The 22,207-nt window shown below is 40.3% G+C and overlaps 1 protein-coding gene across 12 annotated transcripts in view; it reads left to right on the forward strand.

Moving 5' to 3' along the window:
* The first annotated feature begins 9,336 nt into the window (after positions 1 to 9,336).
* Positions 9,337 to 22,207, forward strand: part of ADGRL3 (adhesion G protein-coupled receptor L3) — a 936,369-nt gene continuing 923,498 nt past the window's right edge. For 10 of the 12 annotated variants that reach the window (XM_070292434.1, XM_069593110.1, XM_069593111.1 and 7 more), the window contains exon 1: positions 9,337 to 10,735. The gene's annotated coding sequence lies outside the window, so the exon portion shown is untranslated. The remainder of the gene's footprint in view (positions 10,736 to 22,207) is intronic. The other 2 variants (XM_069593116.1, XM_069593117.1) reach the window with 1 other exon arrangement.

Raw genomic sequence — 22,207 nt, forward strand, 5'->3', positions numbered from 1 at the left:
GTTTCTGACTAAGTGTCAAGAAAAAAACTATAGCAAGGGCAAGGGTAGGAACTAGGAGGCTGTCTTACATCAAGTGTCCTGGGAAGCAGATTCTGAATCAAAGACTTGCATACAGAAGGTTTATCCAGAAGTATGCTCAGAAACAATACCGGGTGGGAATGGAGGTGGGGTGGGGGGATAAGGGACTCAGAACTAGGCAGGAGGAAGGGTGGAGCGTGCAAAATACCCAGGAAATTCAGTGTTTCTCACTGAATGTGAGATGGTCCTTCAGGGTCAACTTGAAGGAGGTGAGCCTACCATAAGTATCCCTGTGAAGGACAGGTATTGAATTAGTTTCCTGGGAAAGGAACATAATCTTGAGTTAGAGGTCTCCCTTCTGTAGAGGGAAGGAAATACTTGAGGAACTCCTCTGTGAGCAGCCCACATGCTTTAGGCTATGGAAATGAATACTCTGTTTCTGGGGAGAAGGAATATGCAAGGTGCTTTATATCATCTCCAGAAGAGGATACTGCATTTCTAGAAGAGAGATTCAAACAGCATGGGAAAACTGGAATTGGAGTATAGCCCATGGAATTTTGTGTGTGTAAATGGTGTAGTTGTCTATGGGGGGGGGGGGGGTTGTATCCTAGCAAGATCTTCCATTTGCGCAGTACACTAACTTTATAATATATGTAATTTGATGGCCACATTAACCTTGTAGTGCAAGTAAGACAGATTTTTAAAATACTAATTTCTCCACTAAGGAAAACAGAGCCTAGAAATATCAACTAATTGCCCAATACTTGGTGAGTTAATGCTAAAGGCAAGACTGAATGCTTTTCTGAATCCATGTCCTGAGTTGTTTGTTCTAAGTCACATGGCTTAAATATCACTTCAGATATGTGATAGTGCTTGTACTACACCATTCTGCATATTCTTTTACACTTTGTTATATTGCAGTGCTCCAAGAAAGTATGTCGAAAGAACTGCATAATTGTTTATCAAATTCACAGCAGTTTCTTCCTGGATCCAAAGCTAGACCACATTTGTCAGCTTCCTTTACAGTTAGTGTAGCCATATGACTGAGATCTCATGAATGGAATCTGAGCAGTGATAAGGATCGTTGTTGTGATCTCATGGACTATAGCCCGCCAGGCTCCTCTGCCTATGAGATTTTCCAGGCAAGAATAGTGGAGCGGGTTGCTATTTCCTTCTCCAGGGGATCTTCCCTGCATATGGATCAAACCCTTGTCTCTTGCATTAGCAGGCGGAGTTTTTTACGACTGAGCGACCAAGGAAGCCCACCATAACATTCATTTGTGTGTGTGTGTGGGTGTGTGCATGCTCAGTCACATACAGACTGTAGCCTGCCAGGCTCCTCTGTCCATGGGATTGTCCTGGCAAGAATACTGGAGTGGGTTGCCATTTCCTCCTCCAGGGGATCTTCCCAACCTAGGGATCGAAATCCCATCTCCTATGTTTCCTGCATTGCAGGAGAATTTTACTGCTGAACCACCAGGGAAGACTGCAATAGGAATCCTGCAGGCCCATAAATAAAATGCTAAGGAATCATCGCTCTCTGTTCCCCAGGGTCTTCCCAGTGCAAAGCCATGCGTTAAAGATGGACGAGTATCCACTAGCCTGGATCTCTGAATGTTTGAAAGGAACAAAGATACCCATACACTAGTTCCTGTTTCAGTTTAGATTCCTAATCCAGTGATTTTTTTTTTTTTTTTAACGACTAGAGAATTGGAAACACAATATGCTTACCTTAGTGTAAGATACATAGTATAGTTTGGGGGTTTTAGTTCATGACATTTCACATAAGCCTAACTAATGTATCTTATTAAAATATAATGCTAAATAACTTAAGAATACACCAAGCTGTTTATATATGTATATTTAATTGTTTCACCATTTTGTGAGAAAATCATTATTTTATTTTTGTAGTTGTTAAATCCCTGAGAGATGAACTAATTAACTAATTACTAAGCAAACAAAAACACTTGAGATTTAAACCATTCCAGCTTGAAAACACACCAGAGAAGGTGGGAAATTTACTCAGTGTTCATATTTTAAAAACAGCATGGAAGAACTCTGAATAGCCTGGCTTAAGTCACATGGCCATCTATAACAAAACACTGGGTAGAGCTGGTTACAATATGTGATTTGACCTGGATCATCTGCCTTCCCTAGGTGCCATAGGCACAGATCATTGCCAATATATAAGTGCAGAGGAAAAGGACACCCAAGGAATAAGCATGCAATTTTCAAAAGCAGGAAGAGGCAAATGACCAGACAAAATCCATTGATGACTATGACTAAGTTATGCTGGCTTCATCAAAAAGGAGAATGTACTGTAACATCTCAAGGGCTGATTTCCAGACTATAGTTTCCTACTATAGCAATGTAGCTGGATCTTATAAAAGAAATAGAACTCAGGTCCAGACAGCCATTTAAAAACTCTCTGCATTTCATGTAGACTCTTCTCATTGCATATGTTTTATGACTCTTTCTGCAGATTGTCATCATTTTCTTCACTTTTGCTGGGTGCCTAAAGGCAAGTTTAAATGATGATAGAATAATCTAGATCTCCCATCAAACACAAACTATCTCTGATTCTTGAATTAAAATGGCAGGGAAATGAGGGCCACACCACAATTTGGTAGCTTACCTGGCCTATTCAGAGAAACAATGACTCTCTCAAGACCAACTCCCTGGAAACAAGACTTGTTTATCCTGCTAATCAAGCAGCTTACCTCCTTCCCTTCCTGATTCAAAGAACCGTAACCAAGGAGCAGTGTTCTCATTGGAAAAACTCACTTTCAGGATCTCTACGAATGTTGCCAAAAGTTTAATAAGATAAATGCGTCTAAATGCTGTACTCTATTAATACTAAATGTTCATCCTTGAGAAAGATATTATACTCTCTGAATCTTAGTATCATTATTATTAAAGTGGAAATAATACCTATGTCACTGGTTTCTTGGGAAGATTAGGTCTTGCCCATAGAAGATGAGGATGAGATGGTTGGATGGCATCACTGACTCGATGGACATGAGTTTGAGTAAGCTCCAGGAGTTGGTGATGGACAGGGAAGCCTGGCATGCTTCAGTCCATGGGGTGGCAAAGAGACAGACATGACTGAGTGACTGAACTGAACTGATAGAAGGCGAGGGTCATTACTTTAAAAGAGTTTCAGTGCAAAAATAATCCACATAAAAATTAGTCATGCTTTATTTCGAACAACAAAACATATTTTTTTTCCTGGCTTGATGGCTAATTAGATGATTTCCAAGCTCTTTTCCAGTTCTTTAATGCAAGTGATTTTTTCCAGTGGACTTCAAACCATTAGCCAAAAAAATAGTGCTTTCAAAGCAAGAGATTCGTTAATATCTCAAGGATATTCCAAAGCATGTCATAGCATAAAATTATTTCAGAGGATTCAATTTGTTTTAAACAACAGCAGCCTCCCCTTGTCAAGGTGAATAACTCGAATTTGATAGCTTTACTTTAGATGTATAACTTTTATTAATATATAATTTTAATAGAGTGATATATTAATATTAATCAGACATAACCGATAAATCGCATGTATTTTATAACATATATCATATAACACTTGCCTTGAATTTTTTCATCACCAAACATTTATTAAATATCTAATATGGTCCTGAGCACTGTATTTTTAAGTAGGCAATAACTATTATTTTTCCTACCACTCTTCATTTTTCTTTTATAAGAAAAGAGGTGAGGTGTATGATTGAAGCAAATATCAGAAATGAGAAAATTATCTAACTGGGAGTTAGATAACTACAAAAATATGACCAACATTCCAAGAGGAACAATGCAATATGTGTTCTATGAGCTAAGCTTACAGGAAAATAAAGCAGACAGTATTATAGGGAACCTAATTTCCTAGATATCACCATAATACAGACTGTATGTTAGACTATAACAACATGTTCATACAGAATTTTCCCTTTGTGTACATCTTTATTAGGAGTTTAGATATAGATGCCAAATAAAAAATAATTTCTTATTAAGGCTAGCAGTATTTTTAAAATCTGATTGCTTTCTTCAAGAATATATTGCACTAAATCAGTCTTAGATATATAGCAGAAAATGTGACCATGTACCCCAGATCCTCCGCTATCAGGGGTGTTGAGACCCTTTGCATAATATGGTCTGAAAACTCCTAATGAAGAATTCTGATTAGCGAAATTTGGGTCAGCTGTCCTTGCCTGGATCAAACATAGCCAAGGAACAGGGCCAAACAGTATCGCCAAAGCCTCCTCATACTTGTGTTTAGGAACCACTCTGAGAGAGGGGGGAATAATTATGAGTCAGTCAGGAAGATCCCCTGGAGAAGAAAATGGCAACCCACTCCAGTATTCTTGCCTGGAAAATTCCATAGACTGAGGAGACTGGTAGGCTACAATCCATGGGGTTGCAGAGTCAGACATGACTGAGTGATTTTTCCCTCGTGGCTCAGAGGTTAAAGTGTCTGCCTGGAATGCAGGAAACCAGGGTTCGATCCCTGGGTCAGGAAGATCCCCTGGAGAAGGAAATGGCAACCTACTCCAGTACTCTTGCCTGGAGAATCCCATGGAGGGAGGAGCCTGGTAGGCTACAGTCCATGGGAGCAACTTCACTTTCACTTTCATCTCCTATTGGTGTCTAAAAAGAATAAGGTTGAGGAGCAGAGCCTAACAGGGTACAATATTTTACAAAGAAACAAAAAGTATTTCCCTTTTGTTGCAGGCCGTGACAATCATTATTAAATACCTGGTTGACCATGATATTTTAATTTGTAATGCATAAGCACGTTTGCCTTTACAAGAGGGAGATCTTAAGAAAAAAGTTTGGGGTTTGGAATATTTTTATATTTCTAGAGTCTAGAAGCTAGATACTGTGTTGTGATACTTTAACAGCAACCATGTTTATAAGGGTGCTGAATCCTTCTCCAAGGGCCAGTGTTCTATTCGTAACATTTATAGTAAGTAGTTTAAAGCATTTGGTGTTGAACCTAATTTAAAGTTATGAAAGGTAATTTAATTGTGGGATCTAAAACAAAGTAGCAGGGAAAGTTAAAAAAGAAAAAAGCTAAAAAAGAAAAAGCTTGTTGTTTCTTTCACAGTCATGCAGAACTGGCAGGCATGTATGCAAGCATTAGGGAAATTATGAAAAGGAGTTCTAGAGAGACTCTCCACTGAGAAGAAAAAAGTTAGGATATAAAAAGAATGTTAAACAATTAGGAGAAGCTGTTTATAAAAATATCTATATCTAGATTTATTTTATTTAAGTCTATTGATAAATTTCCAGTTTATTTAGAATGTATAATACATAGATCCTCTTTTGGACCAAAAAAGAACAAGGCTGAATTGCTTTCAATCAAGGTAAGAATAGATGATATCAAATCAGTAGGGATATATAACCAACCTTTTAAAATGGGTCCTTTGATGTACATACCAAGAAATGAAGAACATCACTGGATACTTCTTAGAATTAAACTATCCCTTAGTCAGTCAAATATGTTCTGCTAGTATATATAATCTTCACTTAGTCATTATTCTAGTGAACCCCAAATCTGTTAGACTTCTAACCATACCATGGCATACTAGGAATCTGAGTACTAAGCTCTGGTACATATTTTGCTTGCAGGTATGATTAACCCTGCAGTGTATCTAGGCCCAGTAGCATTTAAGATGATAACTGTCTGCTGATAATTGATTAGGTATTAGAAAATATTTTTCCTAATAACAAAACTTAGTAATTTATAATCTGAATGTTTACGTCTGGTTGAAAAATACAAGGTCATTTCATGTGAAGGTGGTGTTGTCTCGTGTCTGCAGAAGGGACCACTTGGTTACTAAAAGCCTCAAATATTTGAAGCTCAGCCCAGGGTAGTGTACGTCAAGTCATAGGATAAGGAAGAGTTGAATCATTAATGAATCCTGATTTTCACTTGCATGCATGCCTGCCTGGAATAGTCAACGTTTCTCTTTATACTTGTAGCTAGGTGTTAACCAGCTCACCATTTCAGAAAATGAAATGAAAGGGCAAATGGTGTGTGCAACTTTAGGAAAATGTCTCTGGGTGTGAGTATGCCTTTCTTTTCTTCCTTTTCTTCTCTGTTTCTGCAGTGTAGGCATCATTGTGAGAACTGGAATCGGGAATAACTACCCGGAGTGGCTGAGCAAGAAGATAAGGAAGGTGTCTGTTACAGGTTGGAATACCACAACAGCCCAGGATCACTAAAAACTATACTTTAAACTGAAAAAATAAATAAACTTTTATCTTATTTATTGTTGAAGTGTGTTTCTGTTACTTGTAGCCAAAATGAATCCTAACTAATATAGAATAAGTTATTTTAAAAAAAAACTTTGTAAACTTTAACTTCCCCCAACTAATTGAATAACTATCAATTCCAATCAGGTAAGAAGGCATTTACTGAGTATGCAAAAACAAGATATCTTACATACTTACTTCCTTTATACAACAATTACAACTGAGAGGTGTGCCACCGTGCAAAAGCCTTGTCTATACCTCTGTTTATTTCTGTAGAAGTGACATCTGTGAATAGAAACCATGGATTAGTGTATATATTCTATAAAGCAGTTGACATAATATCAGCTTTCTTTCCAGAAAAATTGTGTCAGTAAATATCACTAGCATAGAGGCAGGCCTGTTTCAGTTCAGTTTTGTTAGAGTTTAGTAGTAGGAAACTGCTATTTTTCAGCTAATTTCATGAATGAAACAAGATGGATCTGGTACTTGTATACATTTTTATGTATTGGATTTATATTGACAGAACATATTTCCTTTTTTGGCCATTTGTATTTATTTTGTGAACATGTTATGCATGTTCTTTTCCTAAATTTCACATGCTGGAGATTTTAGTATATTTCTTATTTGAAAAGACTTTTGGTCAGGAAATTTTTTTAATTATTAAAATATTTTAATTGTGATTATCTTATTTGATTGGCTATTCAGCTTTTAAAAATTTTGGGGGAGGGCCTCTTTTCAATTTTATAAATGATTTATTTTTAAATTTTAATGTCGTTAAAGTCAACAGTGGGATCTTTTTTGAAAACCACTCTTGCACACAGAACTACCACATATAAAAGCTTCTTTGCTCAAACATCATCTGCCCCGAGAAGAAGGTGTTAAAAAAAGTTGTGTAGCAAAGAGGGCATAGCTTTTTGATGGTATTTTTGTGGAAGGTTCACCTTAGAAAAATATTGGCAAGAGTCATGGATTTCCTGGCAATGGAGTATTGACACTTTGTATCTTAAATCAAATAGAGAAGACTATGGCCATCAGATTAAAAATGATTTGGAAGCATGAGGTTTGAACCTAAAGTACAGGTAGCTGCTGTAAAAATTGTTACCTTGACATTTGATTAAGTTGTATAAATCTTTAACCTATTCTTTCTTTCCAGTGCTTTTCATTAACCATCAGCTATTTTTATTCACACATTTTTTTCCCCTTTTTGGTTCTTTCTTCCTCATTATTCTGTTTGTAATTTTGTTTGTTTGAGTCAACTCCTCTGTGGTGAATACTTTATTTATTTAACTTACAATGCCTGGTTTTCACTTATCATATCTCACATGTTGATAAACATATTAATTATATTTTAAAATTTATTTTTCTCACATATTCTTCCAGACCTGCCATATCGTGATGTCTGATTCTAAATATTGGTCCATAGGTGCTGTTTATTTATATTTCTTCTGATACCACTAATATCATTTAATATCTATATAGCACCTTTCATTCTATATTCTGTTTTATTACTTTTCTACATATCTACATTTGGGGGATGAATTGAGTACTGTCCATTTTTCCTCCTTTACAAATAAGAGCCTCTTGTCACAATTGGTTAGTCTACTCTTTCCAAAATCATTTAAGTAACAAGTGACTCCAGATGTCAGTTTACGGTTTCTTTAAGTACTCTGGGGAATTCATGGATGCCCCATATTAAGCAAATTCAAGTAGCCTAACTTAAGCCTGTGGATATTTAGTTGGTCAGAATTCAGCAATATCATTCAACCTCTTTCCCATTTTTTTTTCCAAAATAAAAATAATTATAATGTGCAAAATAATGTGGTTACAGATTAATCTTACATAGATGATTGAAATTTGTAATTTAAATTCCAGGAAGATACTCTAATGTGAAGAGGTATACAGACAAGCAACTAACACCTTTAAAAGAACAAGAAAAAAACAGAATGAGATGAGTGTAGAGATACAATCAAAGTGCTATGGGAATATAATAGAAGGGGTGATTATTTTGAATGAGTAGCAGTTGGTACTGGAATTGAGTTTTGAAGACTGAATGAGATTTTGATAGTCACTTGTATTGGGTTTGGTCTGTTAATTCGAATGCGGTTTTATGTTCTTCAGATGTTGACTCTACCTCCCTAATAACTGAGAGGGCATTAGAGCATTCTGAATATATTATATACAAATGTAATTTGGATATAATGTGCTTGTTGGATGCATATAATAAATCTTGGTTTCTCTTATAAGTGCAACTCGAATGTACTGATATAGACAATAACACCTTAGCCATTTCAAATTATGAAATTTTAGAGCAGGAAAAGACCTTAGAAATTACCTACTTAACCCTCTCATTTACAAAGAAGGCAGAAAGGGGCTCAGTAATTGAACAAGGTCACTCAGTTAACTTGAACAGACTTTTCCTCCATCAAAAGGCACTGCTTTGGAAGCGGCACCTTTCCATATGCATTATGGTAATTTTTACTGATGTGAAATAAAATCATTTAATCCCCACATCGGATTATCAGAAGATACTTTAACGACTACAATGAACTTGCACGTCGTGTAAGTTTGAAGGAACATAAAATGGACCAAAGGCAGAAAACGCACTGGGACTGGATACCTGCATAATGAAAATATGGAATAATTTGCACCTGTAAAAAGAGACGCTGGCAGTAGTTTCAATCTGATGTCACTTATTCACCTGGGGTGGAATGAAGGAGGAAGAGAAGAGGAGGGGGGGAGGAAAGAAAGAGGGGAGAGGGAGAGGGAAGCTCGAAGGGGGAATGGAGGGGCCGAGAGGGAGGGGAGGGAGGGAGAAGGAGAGAGAGGGAGAGGGAGAGAGAAAGCTTGTCTCAAAGCCGCGAGGAGAGGTACCCTTTGTTTGACAAACCCTGAAAGGAAAGCCTCTTGTAGCAGCTCTCTCGTTGCCACCTCCAAGCGTTTGTCGAGCTGCTAGGTGGAGCCCGCGCGGCGGAGCCTGAGCGCACTCCAGATCCGGGTTTTGCCTCCCGCCACCCCTTCTCCCGGCGCGAGCCCCCTCTCTTCGGCTCTCGGCGCTCGCTTGCCCGCGGCTCATTCTGGGCTCGGCTAGGGCCCCGGCTGCGTCCGCCGCACGCAGGCTGCACGGCCACGGCGCGCCAGCGCTCCGACCGGTTCTCGGCGCGTCGCCCGGTTGTCTGCTCGCCCCAGTTCCCAGGAGCGGGGATGCAGATGCTGCCGCTGGTCCGGGTGGGCGCCGCCGCAGCCGCTGCCGCCTTTTCCCGGACTGCTCGTGGCCTCAGCTCCCGCAGCTGCCGCCTGTGACTCGCCCCCTCCCCTTTCTTTCTTCTCTTTTTGCCTCCGTCTTCTTTCTCCGGGTGTGCGCGCGCGCGGGTTGCACGGCTGGCTTTGGCAGGAGCTCGCTCGTGTGTGCGCGTGTGTGAGTGTGCGTGTCTGGAGAGCGCCAGAGCCTTGCTCGCTCGCGGGGAGTCGAAGAAGAGAACGAAGCGAAGAGGCGGCGGCGGCGGCAGCGCCGAGCCCGGGGCTGCGCGATGAAGCTCCCACATGTCCGCAGCTGCCCAGCCCGGCCGACCAGCTAATCAGCCACGCTCCGGGCTCGGGGTTCCGCGGCCCCCTGGACGCAGCTCTAGGCGGCCGGGCTCCCGCTCCGCCGGCGAGCCCCCGCTGTGCACCTGGGAAGGAGTTTGTGGGGCCCTCGATCCTGCTCTCGGCGCAGGTTTCGGGCGCGTGGGGAGACCCTCGGCGGCGAGAGAACCCCGAGAGGAGAAGGAGGAGGGTTTGGCGGAGAAGGAGCCACCCCTGGCCCTCGCGGCTCCCCCTACCTTTTCCATCGCTCCCGCTCTCCAGCGGAAAGGGGAGGACGAGGAAGAAGAAGAAAAAGAAAGGGGGTGGGGTGGGAGAACTGGATATAAAGATCGACTGGGGGGATGGTGGCAGATTTTTGGTCTCTTCAGCAGCGTGTTTCCTTAAGCGGCAGCAGCAGCAGGAGGAAAAGGAGCCCCAGCTATGACTGCCGCATGTTAATAGCTGCCGCTGGGGTCCCTCGGCTGCTACTGGAGCCAGAGCCTGACTCCGAAGTTGTGCAACTGTGGACTGGGAGAGACATTTGAACCCTCCACTCTGTTTGCTCCGTTTTTACTCCCTTGGTGTGTGTGAAGCGAGGAAACGTAAAGGAAGACAAGCATTTGGCTTCCCCCGCCCCTCCACCCCCGTCCCTTTTTTTCATGGCTGTGTAGCAGAAGAAAAGGGGGAAGGAGACTTTTCGTTGTTTCCTTGGCCGGGGTCTCCACCCTCCCGCTGCCTTCTCTGCGCACTGGTTATAATTCCTGGACGCGTGTGCTGGGGGTGTCTACGCTGGGGCCGCTCGGTATTTTGCCCCGGGCTCCATGGTTCGATTGTGGAAACTGCACCAGGCTGCAGGTTGTTGAGCAACTGATGGGACGAGCTCAGGGACCGGCGGTTACGAAAGGTAATTTATTCTTCTCACTCTTCCTAATAGTGGTGGCCCCGGCCCGGCGCAGGCGTCTGCGTCCGCGGGGCAGGCGACCGAGGGGGCGCAGGATTCACGCACACTCAGCCTCCCACTTGCACACTCGCCCGCACACACACTCATCCAGTCGTGATGTGGGGCGGGAAGGGAACCTCACGGCTGGTGGGTGCTGGGGGTTGGCACGGGTTCGAGGTTTTTCCAGCCGCTGGGCGGTTTGGCGGCTGAGAGAAATGAAGGGGAGAGTGGCCGGGGGGCATTCGCAGTCCAGCACTCTGGGGGATAGGAACGGTTTCCACCCTGGGAATTTTCCCTCCTGTCTCACCCCAGTATCATTCCCCTGGTGGGAGCCCAAAGCAAACCAGGGGGCGCTTTCTCTCTGCCAGCCCGGAACCTGTGCCGCTTGAGGCGGGAGAGGGCTGGAGGACCTACAGGGACCTGGTGAGGAGCTCGGCTCAGGGGTGATGGGGACAGAGGGGACCCTCTCAAGACACCTGCCTGAAGCATCCATGGGGGTCGCGTTTGCCCAGTTCGTGTCCCGGAGTGGCGGAGCCTCACCACCTCCCCATACCCAGCCCGCTGTGTCCCCTTCACGGGCAGTTTGGTTTAGACCTGCTTGCTCTAGCTTTTGTTAGGCGGTTTTGGCTGGAGAAAGCGGCTACTTTCGTGGGTGGCCGGGGGCGGCGTGGTGTTGGGAGTGGGCACTGGGCGGGGGGTGGGGGGGGCGGTGTTGCAATAATCAGTCCGGCCGGGGCGCCGGGGCAGGGTGGTCGGAGCATTGGTGGCCGCGGTCGGCTAGGTTACAGGTAGGAACGCAGGCGCCCTGTATTTTCTCACCAGTGAAGGGAAAGCTCCGGGCTGCGGCGGAGCTTCAGTGTCACCGCACCCCGGCCGATGGTCCCGCGTCGGAGCTCAGAGGCTAAACGTGCCAGGGCCCCTGGCACTGTAGGTGGGTGGGTGTGTATGTGTGTGTATGGGGGGGAACCTCCGCTACCAGGGTTAATCGGCAGCGGGATCGGCGTGTTCAGGTCTACGTGTGCGCGCGTTAGTGCGCTCCGGAGATGGCCCGGAGATGGCCCGGAGATATTTGCCGGGATGACAGAGCTGATGCTACTTGAGCTGAGCTTGCTTATCGAAATCGCCTGCGATCCGCTTAACCGGAAAATCTGGTTTGAGGAGGCCGCGGGGGAGGTAGGGGTTCTGAGGAAGCCCTACTGTGTCCCCTGTCCCCTAGTGAGCACCTCTAAGAGATGCGTGCTGCGCGTGAAAATCTCTGGTGCAGCGCGCGATGCACCCCAGATTGGCCCTGGTGAGGACCAAGCGATAGAGTAGTCCTCTTTCGGTCAGGTTGAAATAACCAAGTCAAGCCAGCATAACCCTTGTTCAGAATTCTCTGGCCACTCTCAGATAGAAATGTGCGCTGCATAATTTATGGCCAGAGATAACACAGCAATTGGGCGAACTCGAGGCGTGTGAGCCACCTCTGGGTGTCTCCTCCCTGTGCCTGTGTGTGATCCTGCCTGCGGTAGTTAGAGCACATTGTAAACAACGGTGTAAGCAGCCCTGCCAGTCTCCTTCGGAGCCCGACCTGGTGATGTCTGTTGTGTTTACTTTCTTGGGTGGATTACTCATTAGGAAGTATAAGCCTTCTTGGACCTATGATTTTACATCCTTTCAGCCAGCTGCTGGGGAAATGAGGAGATGCACAGACTCTGGCAGGAAGGAAAAATTGCCTTCTGTGTTTGGCTCTGAAGTAAATAGGCAGTCTGCTAATTTAGTGTCATATGGGCTATCAACACTAGTTAAAGGTTGTCACTGTAGAATCTCCAGAGAAATAGTTCTTTTGTAATTTTTCATTTGGAGAATGTACTTTGTTTCCCTGAGATTAAACAGAATTTGGGTAGATTTCCCTGGTATATTTTTCAATCTGTAATAGTTCTAGATGACCTAGAGTTACAGCATCCAATTTGTCTATATATGGATTATAGATAGAATTGTCAGTTCTTTTATAGAATCACCAAAAGAGGTTCGCAGATATTTGTCTAGGAGTTAGAATATTTGTAGTGAAATATCTCACCTTTGTTTCACCCAATCTTTTGTTGTTATTGTTGTTGACCAAGGGTTAAAAATGTACAAAGACAGTTTTTAAAAGTTGGAAAGCTAATCACTTTTCAGTTTCAATAATCAGAGACATGAAATTCTTTAGTTGTAGATTAGCCCTGACTGCTTTCATGTTTGTTGCCCATGGTTTTGTTGAAAGAAGGTATAGCACTGTAAATGTAAAAGGGTACTTCGATTCTGGGTACCACCATTTTCACATTTCTTTCAATTTTAAGATACTGGCGTCTTGGAAAAGCTTAGATTACCCCTCACTTCCCTTGCCAAAAAAGGAATACTGAATCACTGATGCCTGATTTTGATTAAGTTATATTTGTATGAGATAGGGCTAGTGGAAAACTTAGAAAATTATGATTTCATCCATCTGATTCTAGCTTCTTACATTTCTTTCCTTTCTAGAAGGTATGTGTTAAAACCTTTGCCCTTGCAAGTATTTCTGAAGATTAAAGAGTACTTGTCCTCTTATTTTAGAAGATCTAATCACAGTGATTCCAGGTCCTGTGTTAGAAGATTTGATCAGATCTGTTCTTTGTTTCCTAGCAGCATGTGTTTCCTAGCAGTCATACATTCCACAGGTCCTGATGTCATTAGAACTGTGTCTGTCAGGGTATTGTGCTGTCTTTAGCTGAAGGTGAATGTGTCACAAGTGCCTGAATGCCATTCCCTAGCACTTCTTCATAACTAAGTATACAGTAACCTGCTCTGTTGGTGTGCATGTTGATGAGACTATTTCCGTAAACTCAGGGTAGGAGGAATGATTACTATGAAGGTTTATGTGAACTATTTAAAAATTTTAGATAGATACATTAGGTTGCTCCAGGCATCCCTGGCCTAAAGAGCGATAAGCCAGCTTGTGATTTGCTTGATGGATAAATGCTTTTGATGTCTCATTTTAAATTGCATGGGTGATTCTCCTTCAGATTGGGAGCCCTCCATGAAAATATGAATGGAAGGTCTTTTAGAAATGAGTTTATTAATGATGATCTTCTTGCATTTTGGAGATTTTAAACATTTCTTTAAAACATTCCTTTGCACAGGGAATAATAGTGAGTATGAGACTTACTGGCTCCAGCTACTGTGCCTGGCATTGTTTCTAGTAATTAGGAAAAACAAATTTTTTTATGGACTTGTTTTCCTTTTGATTTCTTGCTGAGCTCTAGCGAAGTTAATCCTAAATAGCAGGTTTTTTTAAAAAAAAAAAGTTATCAAATCGAAAGAATTGAAGTCAGTCAAATAATATTATGCTAAACTGAAATGTTTTTTCAGATTTCCTTTGGACAACTTTAACTGCTGGATGAAACTCTCTTTGAAAAGAGCTGCCAAGTAGGAGTGATAGTTGCTGTTAGAAGTGGGGCATTTTTTCCCCAGAAATCAGCAAGGAAAACTACTTGTGTATTTGAAAACAAAATAATTTTGAGAAATGCTATGCAGCTTTAATTTAGCATGGTGTGAATGGCTAGAGCATTTGGAATTAGAGGGAGAATATCTTTCCTTAAGTTTTGCAAATGACTATTTTCCCTTTGATTTCTTAGATTTGCATAGCATTCAAAATATGCTCTTGTTCACATAGGGAGGAACCCTAAAGACAGAGGCTGTATTGTAATTTAGCATTTGTTTGCCTTCAAGGACATGTTTGCGCTTTGATCACTATTGGATTTATGTCTTTTTCTTTTATGCAAATGAATTTCCTACTAGAATATCCTATTTTATAATAAAATATAAACGAAAACTTTAAAATATGAGTAAGGGCTTCCTGACATGCTTCTTTTCTTATCTTTGAGTGTGTGTTATTAGGGATTTGCTGATCAGTGGGAGAAAACCCCAGATTTTTCATTGATTATGATTTTGATATTGATGTTTATTAGCCAGTGTGAAAGAGTAGTACAAGCGTGCCTGTGAATAGCATTTATGAGCCCAAATATGTGCACACTGTCCCCCAAATTCTTTCATGTCAGTACCCTGGTCTGAGTGTCTACATGGCCCACTGAAATTAACTTTTCTACTGCATAAAGTAACCAGGTGTCATTTTTTTCTTAGAATTGTTAAGTGTGCCCATGCGCTCACAAATACAAATATATATAAAAGACTTAGCTGTTCTACTCTGAGTTCATTGAAATTCTCCATCTGTCTTTAGAGAGTGGGTAAAAGGAAGAGTCTTTTCTGTATTTGATAATAACAGATTCTATGTGTGTTAGTCACTCAATCATGTCTGACTCTTTGCAGCCCCACAGACTGTACCCAGGCAGGCTCCGCTGCCCATGGGATTCTCCAGGCAAGAATACTAGAGTGGCTTGCCATTCCCTTTTCCAGAGGATCTTCCCGACCCAGGGATTGTCTCCTGCATTTCAGGCAGATTCTTTACCGTTTGAGCTACAGGGAAATCCTAACAGATTCTATAGATCTTAATAATTTATATCTTACTAATGTCTTGTTGACATTTAAAACAAGAATTTAGTTAAATATTAACAAATTTCTTCAGGAGTGATTACATATACACATTAGAAGTTGTTAGCATTTGGTCCATATTCAAGAACTTAAATGGAGTACTGTTGGTGGTAATCATAGTTATTGTAAACATTATCTCTGGGATGGAGATTTGATTCATCCAACTGAATATTTCTATCTGGTAAACTTCTGTGTCAGTTATTTTATAGAGCAGACAACCTTCTCTTTTCAAACTTTATTCTGGAGAAATCTGTGGGTTTTTGGAACCCTTTCAGGGGTACTCTAAGAAGAAAACATTTTCACAATAATGCTAAGACTTTTTTTTAAACCTTTCAATCTCATACTTTAACAAGTTTATGGTAGAGTTTTCCAGGAGGTATACAATATGTGATGGCATCATTACTTTGATGGCATATGGCATGCTGGTGTATTCTTCTGTTTTAAAATTTTATGAGCTTAACTATTAGTATTTAAATATTGATGGTTGTAACCAATATAATCAACAGTTGCTTTAGGTCACCAATCTTAAGTGTGTAAAAGGGTCCTGGAACCAGAGAATTTGAGAACCATTGAAGTTGACCTCAAGATCTGCCTCCTTGTATTCGAAAGTTCACCTCACTGCACCATATTAAAGAGTCATCTAGGATGAGAAAACAAATTGTTCAAGTTTTAAAAACACACAAGCCAGATGGTTATTTTGCTAATTATTTGACATTTTCACTTTTCCCTTCCCAGAGAGCTTCTTTCTAGTTTCTTTGGTCCCCAGTTAGTGGAACAGAAACGCTAAGGCTGCGGGTCTCCAGCATGACGTGCTGATAGTAGCAAAGGAGCTCCTGGGAAAATTTAAAATCTAGGCCCCAGTTCTTGATATTCTGCTATTTAGACAGGCAGAACAGCTTGGTGGTGATGAGAAGGAACTCTGTGGTGTGTTTGCCGAGGTTTGATAAATTATTTGAGTTTTGCCAAGATATTGGATCTCTCTCTCTATGCCTTAATTTCCTGGTATGTTTGGTGGGTATAACAACTGTTCCTAATTCATAGGTTTTTCCCATTCATAAAATTTAATGGGAAAATATATGCAAAGTGTTTGAAGCGGTTATAGACACAATTGTAACTACTTGCTACCGTCATTATTATTATTTTCTAGGTCTCATGAGGGGCCCAGGAAACTTTAATCAATTCCCCATGTGACTATGTGACTGACATTTGCAATTATGTGTTATCTCATTGCTTTACAGCATACCTTAAAATGCAATTAAATTTGAACATTTCATATAAAAGATAATCTTGGCTGTATTTTACATTTGCACATGAAAACTTATGAAGAGTTACTGGATTTTTTTTTTTTTCTTTCTGTATAGTAAGAATGAATCAAACACCTTTTTAGTCTGGGCCAAGTTTGAAGTTTGGTAGAGGATGAATGCCCAATTAAATTGAGATTTCAAAGACCCTAATTGAATATTTATGTATCTTGGGAATTATTAGGGAGGAAATCACTTTTCTGAAGTGATATCAAGACGATTCACTATATTCTTAGTCTGTTAATCACTATCAAAACAGGCCATTTTCAGTGAAAAACATCCTTGGGGTAATTATACACTGCAGTCTGTTTGTGAGTGGTCATATGCTTAACGAGTAACAGAAATCCCACATAGAGATTACTTTTAATAGATGCTGAAGTTTAAAGATGATCTGTAATACTTCTGAATGGCACTTTGACATCTATTGGAAAACCTTCTCTTCTCTCTCTCTCTCTCTCTCTCTAGTTGCTAAGTCAGGTCCGACTCTTGAGACCCCATGGACTGTAGCCTGCCAGGCTTTTCTGTCCATGGGATTCTCCAGGCAAGAATGCTGGAGTGGGTTGCCATTTCCTTCTCCAGGGGATCTTCTTGACGGATGAATTGACCCAGATCTCCTGTATTGCAGGCAGATTCTTTACCAACTGAGCTATGAGGGAAGCCCTAACCTTATAGAGATATTTATAAATTCCATACATATATTTGAGCATATTTCATGGCTAGTTTTGGAGAAGGAAATGGCAACCCAGTACTCTTGCCTGGAAAATCCCATGGACAGAAAAGCCTGGTAGGCTACAGTCCATGGGATTGCTAAGAGTCGGAGACGACTGAGATACTTCGCTTTCACTTTTCACTTTCATGCATTGGAGAAGGAAATGGCAACCCATTCCAGTATTCTTGCCTGGAGAATCCCTGGGACAGAGGAGTCTGGTGTGCTGCCATCTATGAAGTTGCAGAGTCCGACATGACTGAAGTGACTTAGCAGCAGCAGCATGGTTAGTTTAATTTCTGACTTAGGGTGACCACTATGAAATGAGTATTGTAGCACTGATCTTCTCCAACTCGTTGGTGAAACCTGACTTTTTCTGGAGAACCTATACTATACTCCTTAGATGGGCATACCTGGACAGTGTTCCAGATTATGAACTGCTTAGAAATGGCCTTTGGAAAGGGAGACACTTGAATACAGTCTTAGATCTACAACTTTATAGCTATATCATTGCTCTTTGTGAAATAAAGGTAATAAAATCTGCATTGTTGGTTTGGGGTGAGAAATAGGAAATGAGCAGAAAAGGACCTGATAGAGTGAGCATTTAATAAATGGTACCTATTATTATTAGAGTAATAGAAATGTCCTTCGCTACTGGTATTAAGAAAACTTAGCTAAATCAAATATCTTGTTTTTATTGAAGAGTTCTCGATGAGCTATGAAAATCAATAGCATTTTCTTAAGAAGTTGAGAAAGGTTTCACATGTATTTTTGTCTTTTCCATGATCTTTCCCTCTCTCTTGTTTTAACCTTTTAGTCAGTACCTATTTCTGAGCTCTTCCTTATAATGTTAAAATGTTGTATGTACTTTGCTACTAATTCTGCCCCCCCTCCATCATAATCCTGACAGGAAAATATTTTTGACAGCCACAAAGTGCTGTGTCTGGAGATTGACTTTAAATCAGGTATAAAATGAAAGTAGCAATTTAACTTAAGACATTTTAAATTAAACTCCTGATCATCTTTTCACATGGCATCAGCAGCTCTTTAAGCTTTAACTGCATCAGAATATTCTGCATGTTGTAACTAAATCATCATAAACTTCCAAGATTTAAGAATTTCTCATATGTTTGAAGGATTTATAATCTTAAAGTTTAGTCCTCATAAGATTGCTATAAATGCAGATGAACCCTTAAAATTCAGATCCCCAAATCGTTTTAAAGACTAGAAGTATGGAAGGGGTCATAAATAAGTCCATGTTTTAGAATGAACATGTGTATTTCAGTGACAGTTGCCATTAAGAGAAGCTATTAAAATGTGTGACTCATATCTAATCATTCAGAATTTATGTTAAAATGGAAAGAGTACAACATGGTTGGTGGTAAAAATGAATGAAATAATAAGCTGCACATTGGACAGCTGACTTGCTAAATTGTACCAGACTTAAGTGTCTTAAAGTATGACTCAAGAAAACGAAAGCCAAGTAGAAACGACACCCCCTTTTGTTTGATCAGCTTGTGTTGGTGTTTATGCATCCCGCAGAGGCAAAGTGTGTTACTATTCAAGACAGCCCCAGTGGCTCCGCAGTAGCCTGAGCCTGTGAGAATAGGGGAGAGACTTAAGCCCAGTTTTTGATGTTCTGCATGGGTGGGTAACCTGAATACTAAAGTGCATTCCATTGACAGCTGACCCTCTAAGAGGGTTTTCAACAGTCTCTTGTTTTGTTTTGGTCCCCCCTCCCCATTTTCCTTTCCTCAGAGTTCTTCCAAATACTTTTGGATAAGAGGAAATGGTCCTGACGGATGATTCTTTTTTTGTATGAGATTTTATTTCTGGCCAGAACGGAAGGGCTCAACTGGTTAACATTTCTGTCTCTTGTTTTTTTTTTTTTTTTTTCATATTTTCAGTGTTGATTTGTCAGTGGCTGATGGTTGTTGTTTGAACCTTGACTCAGAATACTGATCATGACTTTAAGGAGTAGACAAAGAGTCTATTGAGAAATAGGTTTGTATTAGCATGAGGCATGTGTAAATCTATAGACTTCTTTCTGCTGGCTTTAACTGTTCAGTTGAATTTGTCTGTTGAGTTTTAATCATAATATTAACAGTAGTTGACTTTGGAAGAAGAGCTTAGGGAATCCATTTTCTTTTAAAATAACATACCATCATGATTTGAATTTTAGGCATATTCAATTTCACTTTACTTTTCAATAAATTTTATGTGTGACAGTTAAATATTATTTTGCAGTCATTCCAAAATGCAGCATAGTTTATAACATCTCAGTTGATGCTATATGATATATCATAGTTATTATGATTATATATGATAACCATCATATGATATATCATATGATAACCTCACCGTATGCTAACATCTCAGTTGTCAAATGGACTTAAATTTAGCTTAAATGATTTAGTAGAATGGGTGTGCTCATTCTTTTTCTTTTAATTGCAGACACCTCCCAGTCGCTTTAGGCCATAAATGATTAGGGGGAGGTTTTTGTGTCTCTCACCTAAAAAATCTTGGGGAATGATGGAGGTTTACCTAGGCATCATAAGACATTAGCACCTTGACTACAACTAGGTTCTGTTCCAGTTTCATGATCCTGTTCCGACTGTCTCTTTTTCTTCTCTCTGGCTTCACTCTGGATTCTTAACCTTTCACCACAATCTTAATTAGGTATTCAGCTTTAGATCAATCTGTTATCACCAGCTTATGGAGTCAGTAAGAACACTGCAGTTCCTCTGTGGATGGACTAATATCTAGAAGAAAGAAAGGCTCAATTAAGAGAGGGATATTGTCGACAGAAAAAGGTAGAGGGACTGATGAAACCTGAATGTCCACTGCAGTGATCCTTTGTTAACTCATATCAGGCAGTAGGAGAATTGGTTAGAAAAGCCATTTAAAAGGGATGTATTCTTTTCTTTTCAGTAGCCAAAGTGATCATGGAAAACGGTTTCCTTTTACTTGACTCAGAAAATGCAACAAAAGCATGCCGATCAAGGGAATTCAGATTTTCAGATTCAAGAACATCTGTGAAGCTGTCTAATTTGTCCAGGCTGTCCATGTCTGAAAAGCCATCAAATATCTGCAGATATCATTTACATAAACAGTGTATGGCATTCCATCATTTGATGGCAGAGTTGCCATCCCACAGTGCTGAATAGGGGACACTGGAGACAGATTCCTTGGTACACAGAGTGCTAACTTTTTGCTACTCTTCCCCACAGTGCTGATCTTACTGGTTAGATCATTTAGGCATTGAGTCTTAAAATCCAGGTGAAAAATCCCCTAAGATGTGCCACTGGGCATGGAACTCATGGTTGGGTTAACTTATGTATGAGCTCCATTAGCCATATTAGATGGTCCTTACTGAAAAGGAACAAATTGTTCCTAAACCAGAAATGGGAAGTTTCACAGAAGAAAAAGTTATCTCAGAAGAAATCAAAGAAACAAAATGGGATTAAATACAGCATAAAATAAATGCAAGTAGAAGTAAAGGGAGAAAAAAGTGGATTTACAGACATAAATCCATCCATCTGTTTGAAACATCTAATTATTTTACACTTGCTAATGTACTCATTATGTCATGCTACTGATGGGAATATATTTTTATTCAAATTAACCTTATGTTTAGAGGCAGAATATTCAGAAGTACATCATGTAGGATATTTCAAATAATTGAGTATAGACAGCTTTATTAGCTAAAGCATCCAATGAAAATATATCTTCAATATATCCACTAATAAGGTTATTGAAATGATAGACATCTAATCTGGATCCATCATCACAAAAATTAGAGCCTAGGTAGTGTTTAATCCTGACGCTGGACCAGCTGAAGTTAAATGGTGCTTTAGAGCTATTATTTGTGTAGGATGGGAAACCTCTTAAATTTACTGTGTTTATGTTTTATTTATTCAAACAGAAAGTTACTGTTGACTTTTCTTTTAATATGACCAACTTGATATAAATAGTAACATAGGAAAATTTGGGAGAGTTTTTAAAGGTTGATAGAAACCTTAATTAGAAGAACTCCTGTGTGCTTTCCTTATTGTTGCATATCTTCGAAGAAGAAAGAGTCCTAAAAATTAGTAGACTGTCAGCATTTTATTTTTATGATCTGACACTATTAAGCAAACTTTGGGAGTATTTCTTTTTGTGAAGCATTTGATTAAAGGTGTGATCTTATCTTGGTGAAATAGCCTGCTGGGCTGCAGACAGTAGTATTCAGAAATAAAATTTGCTTAGAGCCTCTGAGCAGACATTTATTCATTGAGACCCTTACTGAATAATGGATGATAGTGAAATTGCAGGAGTGTGTATGTGTGTTTTCTTGCCTGAATATAAGGGTTGAGATAGAGCAACAACAAAAACATAATGGTGTATGAAAGATAGCATAGGTTTATAAATGAGAAATTAACCTACATTATTGCAAATGAATGGACTCTCTGTGTGGAGGACTCAAAGTATCACTATCAAGATGGTGTGCTAGTCCATTTGCTTTGTTTCAGTAATCTTGCTGAGTTCCTTCCTTTTCTGCTATTCTCTCTTAGCTTGGTAGATGTTATTCTGGGATTGTGCCACAATCCCAGTGTATATCCTTTATGCTCTTTTGATTCTACTTGGGTGCCAGTGATAGCTGAGTTTTGATTCCTATTCATTCTTCCTAGTGCAACTTATTCTACATTCTTAGTGATCACATTTAAATTTTTTTTTTCCTATGGCACATGCTCATGTTAAATACTTGTGAAATATAGTGATATATAAAGTCAAAACAGAAATCAACCAGTATATCATAATATAATGGTACATTGCATTTGTTCCGGAGAAGGCAATGGCACCCCACTCCAGTACTCTTGCCTGGAAAATCCCATGGACGGAGGA

Source organism: Ovis canadensis, chromosome 6 (genome assembly GCF_042477335.2).
Source record: "Ovis canadensis isolate MfBH-ARS-UI-01 breed Bighorn chromosome 6, ARS-UI_OviCan_v2, whole genome shotgun sequence".
NCBI classification, from domain to species: Eukaryota; Metazoa; Chordata; class Mammalia; order Artiodactyla; family Bovidae; genus Ovis; species Ovis canadensis.